General features: G+C 47.9%; 1 long non-coding RNA gene and 1 other non-coding gene across 2 annotated transcripts; both read left to right on the top strand.

The window, feature by feature from the left end:
* Positions 1 to 2,080: 2,080 nt before the first annotated feature.
* On the top strand, positions 2,081 to 7,351 carry LOC106695710. Its single transcript, XR_001346739.2, has 3 exons — positions 2,081 to 2,375; positions 6,155 to 6,194; positions 7,292 to 7,351. It is a non-coding gene; the product is annotated as an uncharacterized LOC106695710 (long non-coding RNA).
* Positions 5,983 to 6,073, top strand: LOC111824559. The gene has a single exon (XR_002827666.1). It is a non-coding gene; the product is annotated as a small nucleolar RNA SNORD88 (small nucleolar RNA).
* Positions 7,352 to 8,359: the final 1,008 nt, after the last annotated feature.

Below are 8,359 nucleotides of genomic sequence, written 5' to 3'. Positions count from 1 at the left end.
ACCCCAGGCCATCTGGACTTAGGACATGGGAATGGCCCTCCTTCCTTCCTGCTCCCACAGCTCCCTGCCACGGGGCTGACGACCCTGCTCTCCGGCCCTCACACCCACCACGACTCTTGTCCCTTTTCAGTCCCCTCTGAGTCTCCCCCACTCAAATTACTAATCGGTATTTTTAAATCTGTACTTTTGCCCAGAATATGCTTTTGTCTTAGTTAGTACCTTGTCAGTGTTCTGTGGAACTGTCATACCTCCTGAGGTCATCCCTTGGGCCCTGTGGGTAGAAGGATGGGGCTTAAGGGTAGAAGTGAGGGGAGGGAATTATCACAGAGACTTGAGGCACAAGGCCAGCCAAGAATTAGGCCAACGAGGATTTTTTTCCCATTGCTTTTCAGAGAGAGAAAGTGGAAGGGAGGTGGAGGGGAGAGAGAGAGAGAGAGAGAGAGAGAGAGAGAGAGAGAGAGAGAGAGAGAGAGAGATTTGTTGTTCCACTTATTTATGCATTCATTGGTTGCTGCTTGTATGTGCCCTGACCAGGGATTGAACCTGCAACCTTTTGGTGTACAGGACAACGCTCCAATCAACTGAGCTACCCGGCCAGGGGTCAAATTTGGTTTGTTGTTGTTGTTGTTGTTTTTTAACGCAGGCTGATTTGTAACTATGTGCCAGACACCGGATCTATAGCGGTGATCAAATTGGATGCAAATCCTTGTCTTTACGGAACTGACATTTCATCTGGGAGGCAAAATAATAGGACCACAAACGAAGAGTTGGGTGTGTTAGGGGATCCATGCTATGAAGAGAAACAAAGGAGTGTAAGGGAGACTGGTCTGTTCTGTAAAGAGAAGGGGGGTTGGGGGGGGCTCTCTGCTAAGGTGACACCTGAGTGGAATCATGGCTCAAGAGAGGAAGAGAGCAAATGGAGTTAGATAGCGGGAAAGAGTTCCAGGCAGAAGGAACAGCAAATGCAAAGGTGCTGGGGTGCAACTGTGTGCTTGGCAGGTCCTAAGAAGGCCCGGGGAACCAGCGTGCCGTGAGGCCTGGGCAAAGGACTGGAGGGAGGAGGCGGGCGCAGAGGGGACCGCGGCACCTCACTCCCCGCCTCGTGGCCACAGCGAAGCCCTGGCTTCACTGGGCGTGCGGTCCCGGTAGGAAACGCCTCGTTTTTCCTAAGAGAGGAGTTCGAGTCTCTTCCTTTCACTTCGGACTACAGACTTAACGGGAGGAATCTCCCAGCCAGAAGGAAGGAAAAAAACCCAGAAAACGAGGGGAACCAGCTAAACAATATGTGTTCTATTCACACGTGTGTGCACGTGTGTGTATGTATGTGTGCAAGTGTGTATATGTATGTGTGTGCATGTGTGGTGTGTGTGTGTGTGTGTGTGAGCCATAAAGAGTCCGCACCGACCTGTTGACCACAGCGACCTCCGGTGTGTGGGTTGATATATTAAAGTTTCCTTTTTCATCTTTGAAAAACAAAACAAAACAAAAAACAAAACAAAACAAAACATACCTTGGTTACAGGCACATCCCCAGTAGGGGGTGTGGTGGAGGCAGCTGATTGATGTTTCTCTCTCATCGATGTTTCTAACTCTCTATTCCTCTCCCTTCCTCTCTGTAAAAAATTTATAAAATATAAAAAAAACAAAAACGTTTTACCATCATGTCTGTTGGAAGACATGCCTTAGATCGCCAACCCTACCATGAAACCCAGCCCCCAGGTCTTTGGCGATCTAAAAACCGGGGAACGAGCCCCAAACCCGGTCCTGCCTCAGCCCCAGAGTCCTGTCGCGGTCCTCCTTCCTCGGACCCCGGAGTCCAGGACCCCAGCCCGCTCTCCTCTCCCCGCCTCCCCGCCCCCCGCACCTCCCCGCCCCGAACCAGAGTCCAGGCTAAGCCTCTAACTCCGCGCCACGTGAGCGCTCTCCCAGAACTCCCCCCTGTCAATCTCAGCTCTGGCCCCGCCTCCCACTCTGCCGCTGGGATTACGTCGGGGGTCGGCCCCGCCCCTTCCGCCAGGGCTGTGGCGCGGGCACCGCCCCCACTCGGGGTCCTTCCCCTTTCCGATCCTTCTTTGGGGCCGTCCACCGAAGTGCCTGACGCTCCTAACAGGACAACAGGCGGCGATGTTTCCTCGGTTTGTGTTCTCCGCCTACGGGGGCAACGTATTATGTCCCGACGTTCAGGAGGATTCTAACGGGGACGGACACTGTCCTTCCTCAAGCACCGAAGCGGGGTTTCGGGCACCGGCGCCGCCACTAGACGCCTCGGGGCGGAGCCCAGACTGGCCGTGGGGCGTCCTCGCGAGCGGCGCGCTCCCTAAAGTGGGACGCGAGCGCGAGCCCCGCCGCGTTTGTTGAGGAGAAAGTCGTAATACGGTGAGTGTTTCCTTCGTCTTCGGTTTCTTTCCGTCTGCGCGGCGGGGCTTGAGGATCTGGGCCGCGCGTGTAATGAGGTGCCCGGGGCTGTGGCGGGGTGGCCACGCTGTGGCGTGGTCGGGACCACGGCCTTCGCCCCGCATCTTGGGGCGTCTGGAGCGGGTGGGGGGCGCGCGCAGTGGGGAAGACTCTCGCCCTCTCAGCGGCTCGCGACCCGGGCATCCGCCATTTTGTCCGTCTTCCTGGGGGGCGGGGGGCGTGAGGCGGCGAGTTCTCCTGAGATTTACCGCCCGTGCTTCCCTTCGGATGTCGCTTCTGTGTTTCCCACCCCAGGCGGCTGCGCATGTTTTGCCGCCTCGAACAGAGACTGAGGGGAGTTCGGACCCCAGAGGCCACGAAGGGGAACGTGGGAGTGGGGTCTCCACGCGAATGGCTGGTGTTCTGAGAAGCGGATAGGAATGGCCTCAGGAGAAAGCGAACGAGGCCTCTGTTCGCCTTCAGGAATCCTGTTGACCCCGTCACTCCGCACAGTCGGTTAAACGTTAGTTCTGGGCTAGTCAGGCCTTAATGCAGTGGTTCTCAACCTTGGCTGCACGTTAGAGGCACCTGGAAATCTTTTAAATCCTGATTTCCGGGCCTCATCCTCCGGAAATTCTGTTTCTTTGTTACTAATGTTGTGGCCCCACCCCATCACAAAGAAACAGAATTTCCGGAGGATGAGGCCCAGAAATCAGGATTTTAAAAAGATTCCCAGGTGATTGTAATGTGCAGCCAAGGTTGAGAACCACTGCATTAAGGCCTTGGACTTGCGCTTCCTGGCTGCTGGGCAATGGCACGCCCCAGCCTAACGGCCATGAAGCTCATTTCCCGTTTTCCCCCACCAAACCACTATGTCCCAAGTGGGAAGATTTTTCTCATTCATTCATCATGGGCATTTGCAGTCTTTTCGCCACTGCCCCATACGTTTCTTTTTTTTCGTGCCCCTTTTTACTTTTTTTTTTTTTTTCCCCAGAGAGAAAGGGGAGAGGGAAGAGATCGAAATATCAGTGGCTCCTGAGCGCCCCCTACTGGGGAATCGAGCCTGCAACCCGGCATGTGCCCTTGGACCAGGGAATTGAACGTTGACCTGATTCATTAGTCCACAGTCAACTACTGAGCACACTTTTTCTATTTTTTTTTTTAGTATATTTTATTGATTTTTTTTTTTTAAAGAGAAGAAGGGAGAGAGGGATAGTTAGAAATATCAATGAGAGAGAAACATCGACCAGCTTCCTCCTGCACACCCCCCACTGGGGATGTGCCCGCAACCACGGTACATGCCCTTGACCAGAATGGAACCTGAGACCCTTCAGTCCGCAGGCCGAGGCTCTATCCACTGAGCCAAACCGGTTAGGGCTGAGCAACAACACTTTTTACTTTTTATTAGTGAAATTTTCAAACATACAGGAAATACACATAATCTTGATATTTGAAACAAGTCACATGTTTGTGTTATTTGCACTTAAAGTGTTCTTATTTATTTTTTTTCTGCACTTAGTGTTTTGAAAGTAAATTCATTTCACCCAAAGTAGTTGCCACTTACATTCCTGACATAGTATTTTCTACTTAATGACAATGCCGTTGTCACCCCTAATGTTTCCCAGTCTCTTAAGTGCTGTTGGCGTGGTTGCCGAGGGACTATTTTGCATTGACAGCAAGCTTCAAAACTTTATGTCAAATTTTCTGAAGGTGTTAACATGATAGATTGTTTATACTTAAAAATGTCGAATTTCGTGCCAAAAAAAGAGCATTTGGGAGAAGTTTTAATTCATTACTTTATATTGAAGAAAAGTACTGCTGAAAGTTGTATACTTTGGGAAGCTTATGGTAAACATGCTCCATCTCAAGATACTTGTGAATGCTGGTTTAAACGCTTTAAAAGTGATGATTTCGATGTGAAAGACAAAGAACATCCAGGTCAACCAAAAAAGTTTGAAGACCAATAATTACAAGCCTTATTAGATGAAGATTCGTGTCAAACTCAAAAACAACTTGGAGAAAGGTTAGACGTTGCTCAGCAAACAATTTCCGATTGTTTACAAGCAATAAGAAAGATTTTAAAGGAAGGAAAATGGGTGCCACATCAACTGAACGAAAGACAAATGGAAAACCGAAAAGTCATCAGTAAAATGCTGCTTCGGCGGCAAGAAAGAAAGTCTTTTTGCATCAAATTGTGACCGACAGTGAAAAGTGGATTTATTTTGAGAATCCCAAATGCACAAAATTATGGGTTGATTCAGGTCAACCATCAACATCGACTGCAAGGCCAAATCGCTTTGGAAAGAAGATAATGTTCTGCGTTTGGTGGAATCAGGAAGGTGTAGTGTATTATGAGCTTCTAAAACCAGGTGAAACTGTTAATACTGATCGATACCGACAACAAATAATCAGTTTGAACCACACTTTGATCATAAAACAACCAGCATGGGCCAGAAGATACTGCAAAGTAATTTTGCTTCATGATGACCCCCCATCACACACTTCAAAAACAGTTAAAGACACATTAAAAGATCTTGCCTGGAAAGTATTAACCCACCTGCTGTATTCACCAGATCTTGCTCCTTCAGATTACCACTTGTTCAGATTGATGGCACACGCACTTTCTGAGCAGCACTTCAAAACATACGAAGAGGTGGAAAATTGGGTCTCTGAATGGTTTGCTTCAAAATAAGAAAATTTCTATTGGGATGGTATCCACAAATTACCAGAAAGATGGGAGAAATGTGTAGCTAGTGATGGTCATTATTTTGAATAAAGCACTTTTGGTGTTTCTGTTGAAATTACCGTGTTTTGATTACAAAATCCACATTATTAACCAGTACACCTGTTCCCTTTTCCCCCCCATTGATCCTCTCCAGCCTGTCCCTTGTCCTTCCGTCCCCCCAAACCCTCACCACCCCATTGTCTGTTCATGGGCCATGCATATATGCATACAAGTGGACAGCATATTTCTACACAAAACTAGGATTTAAGGGTTTCTGCTTGCTAAAGAGTACCTCACAATAGGGAGTGCTTGCCCTGTTTCAGTACTTTTGAGAACTCATCAGATCCTCCCAGATCCTGATGGCAGGCATTTAACTTTTCTCTGATTCAGAAGGATCTGGTATAGCTGCTTCCCCAGGTTAAGAAGCAAGCAGTGGTGATGCAGGACTGGCCCAGAGCTGGAGGCTTTGGGGAGCTGGGTGGGAAAGCAGGCCTGAGGTGTGGGAGGAGCACGTGCAGGGATGTGCTCATCGGACCCACCTTGGAGCTGAGTCAAGGGGACGCCTCCTTCATCTCATTGGATTCTGCCAGCAGCCTGTCTGCAAGGCGAATCTATTCCCATTTTCAACAGTGGGGCTTAGGTCAGTTGCTGCAGGTCATACAAGTAGTGACACCCAGGGATAAGCCACTGAGAGGTGGCAATGAGGAGATACAGTATCAGAAGGCAGGCAATGGGGGTTCCCTTGTTGCAGCTTAGGGCCATGTATTAGTCGTTTTTCCTGCCTGGAATTTTGAGTTCTTGTCTGTGTTGTCCCCTTAGGACTGTAGGCAAGTGGATCTGGGGCCTGGGTGAAGAGGGCGACTAGGGTCCCCATGATGTCCAGCACTGGGCTCTGACCTCCCCTGAGGACACGGTGCCCCCTGGGATCTTTGACACCCAGGGGTCTGAGGGACCCTGGTTCTGGGGAGGGATGCATGGGGGACCATGGTTGCCCTGCACCCCGCTGACTGCTTTCCCTCCCTACTCCTTTCTGCAGGTGGTTCCTCCAGGAGTCAACAGCCCCCCCATCCTTCTTGGTAAGAACAGAAGTATCTTCTTACTAACTCCATAATAATCATGTTAAGTTTCTAATGTTACAAATTTCTTGTTAAAAAGACCTAAATTGTGGTGATGTTTGTCTAATGAGAGGTGCTGAGCACCCACTCTGAGCATGCACAGTGCTCTACACTTGTTCCTTCAGACCTCAGGAGCCCAGTGAGCTCAGTGGTTTGTTCCTGTTCCACAGCTGAGGACCTGCATGTACAGAGACTCTGATTTCCCCATGCTCCTCTCCTTTTTGAAAAGGGGAAAGGGCCTTATTTCTGCAACCTCCATGCACATTGGGGTGCTGCAGGGTGATGGGGGTGCTCTCTGTTTCCCTCTTCCCTGCAGCTAAGGCAGCAGAACCAAGGAGGTTGGCTTTTGCTGCTGTTAATCCTCACCCAAGGGTATTTTTCCATTGATTTTTTTTTTTAGATTGGAAGGTAGAGGGAGAGACACATCAATTGGTTGCCTCCCACACGCACCCTGAGCTGGACTGGGGATTGAGCTTGCAATCGAGGTACATGCCCTCAACCAGAATCAAATCCAGGACTCTTCAGTCCATGGGCCAACACTCTAACTACTGAGCCAAACCGGCTAGGGCAGTGGCGGGGAAACCGTGGCTTGCAAGCCACATGCGGCTCTTTGGCCCCTTGAATGTGGCTTTTCCACAAAATACCACGTGCGGGCACGCACGTACAGTGCAATTGAAACTTCGTGGCCCATGCGCAGATGTCGGTTTTCTGCCTGGGCGAGTCTTATTTTGAAGAAGTGGCATTAGAAGAAGTGGGGGGTGTTGGTCGGTTGGGCGACAGGAGACACGGCGCAGGCGGACCGCGGGATCCTCAGCACGGGGGAGGCGCGCGAGATTTATGCATGAGTTGAGTGAGCCAGACAGCAGTCTCATTGTGCAGTGGTTAGTGCTAGTCACATCCGCAAATCGTACGCGGGTGACAAAAGTACCTACTCGCATAAAGTTACCTGTATTTTTCCAACCAGCTACAAATTCTACAGGTATTTTTGTCATCAATTTAAGAATTGTAATTATTTTGTGTTGGTGGCTTTATTGTTATAAAATGAAACATTTTTTTAGGTGCCCTGTTTGACATGGCTACAAAGAAGAAGCGAAGAAGAACGGAAGACGAAAACCGTGAATTTAAAGTTGAATGGACCGAGACTTTCGCATTTATTCAAAACTTAAATGGCCTTCCGACCTGTCTTATTTGTCAGGAAAAATTGGCGCATAACAAGAAATCAAATGTGGAGAGACACTTTACAACTAAACACGTGTCATTTAGTATTAAATATCCTGTCGGTGATGCAAGGAAGAAAGCAGTTGAGGAACTTCAGAAGAATCAAGAAAAATCAAGTTCTGAATTTAGTTACTGGATGCCATCTTCCAGCAATGTTAATATTGCAAGTTTTGTGGTTAGTCAAGAGATTGCTAAGAGAGGAAAACCATATACAGATGGTGAATATATAAAAAGTTGTTTTATAAATGCATCCGAAGAGCTATTTCGGGATTTTAAGAACAAAGCAGATATTCTTAAAAAAATTAAAGAGTTACCATTGTCTGCTGAAACAGTGAAAGATAGAACAGTCAAAATGTCTTCGAATATAACCAACCAGCAAGTCGAAGATCTTAAATTGGTTTCAGCTTTATCAATAGCAGTTGGCGAGTCTTGTGACATAAATGATACAGCGCAAGTTTCACTTTTTGTACGATTTATTTCATCTACAGGTCCTAAAGAAGAACTTTTAGGATTATTGCCACTCAAAGGTCAAACACGTGGAGAGGATATAGCAAATGCTGTAATTGAGTGCATTGAGAAACATATTCCACTCGATAAAATTGTCTCGATTTCAACAGACGGTTCAAAAAGTATGACCAGCGTAAGAAACGGGTTTGTTGCTATTTTGAAAGAAAAAATTAATCACGAGATACTTACTTACCATTGCATCATTCATCAAGAAGCGCTTTGTGCGCAGACATTTCCAGAAGAAATTTGCAAAGTTATGGAATTGGTGATTAAGATTATCAACTCCATTATAGCTAAAGCTCTTAGTCATCGCCAATTTAAAGAATTTTTAGTGGAAATGGAGAGTGAGTACGCAGATCTTCTGCTGTATAACAAGGTACGTTGGTTATCAAGAGGAAACG

This window comes from Myotis lucifugus, unplaced genomic scaffold, assembly GCF_000147115.1.
Source record: "Myotis lucifugus unplaced genomic scaffold, Myoluc2.0 scaffold_2319, whole genome shotgun sequence".
NCBI classification, from domain to species: Eukaryota; Metazoa; Chordata; class Mammalia; order Chiroptera; family Vespertilionidae; genus Myotis; species Myotis lucifugus.
This window is presented reverse-complemented; position numbering and strand designations above follow the sequence as displayed.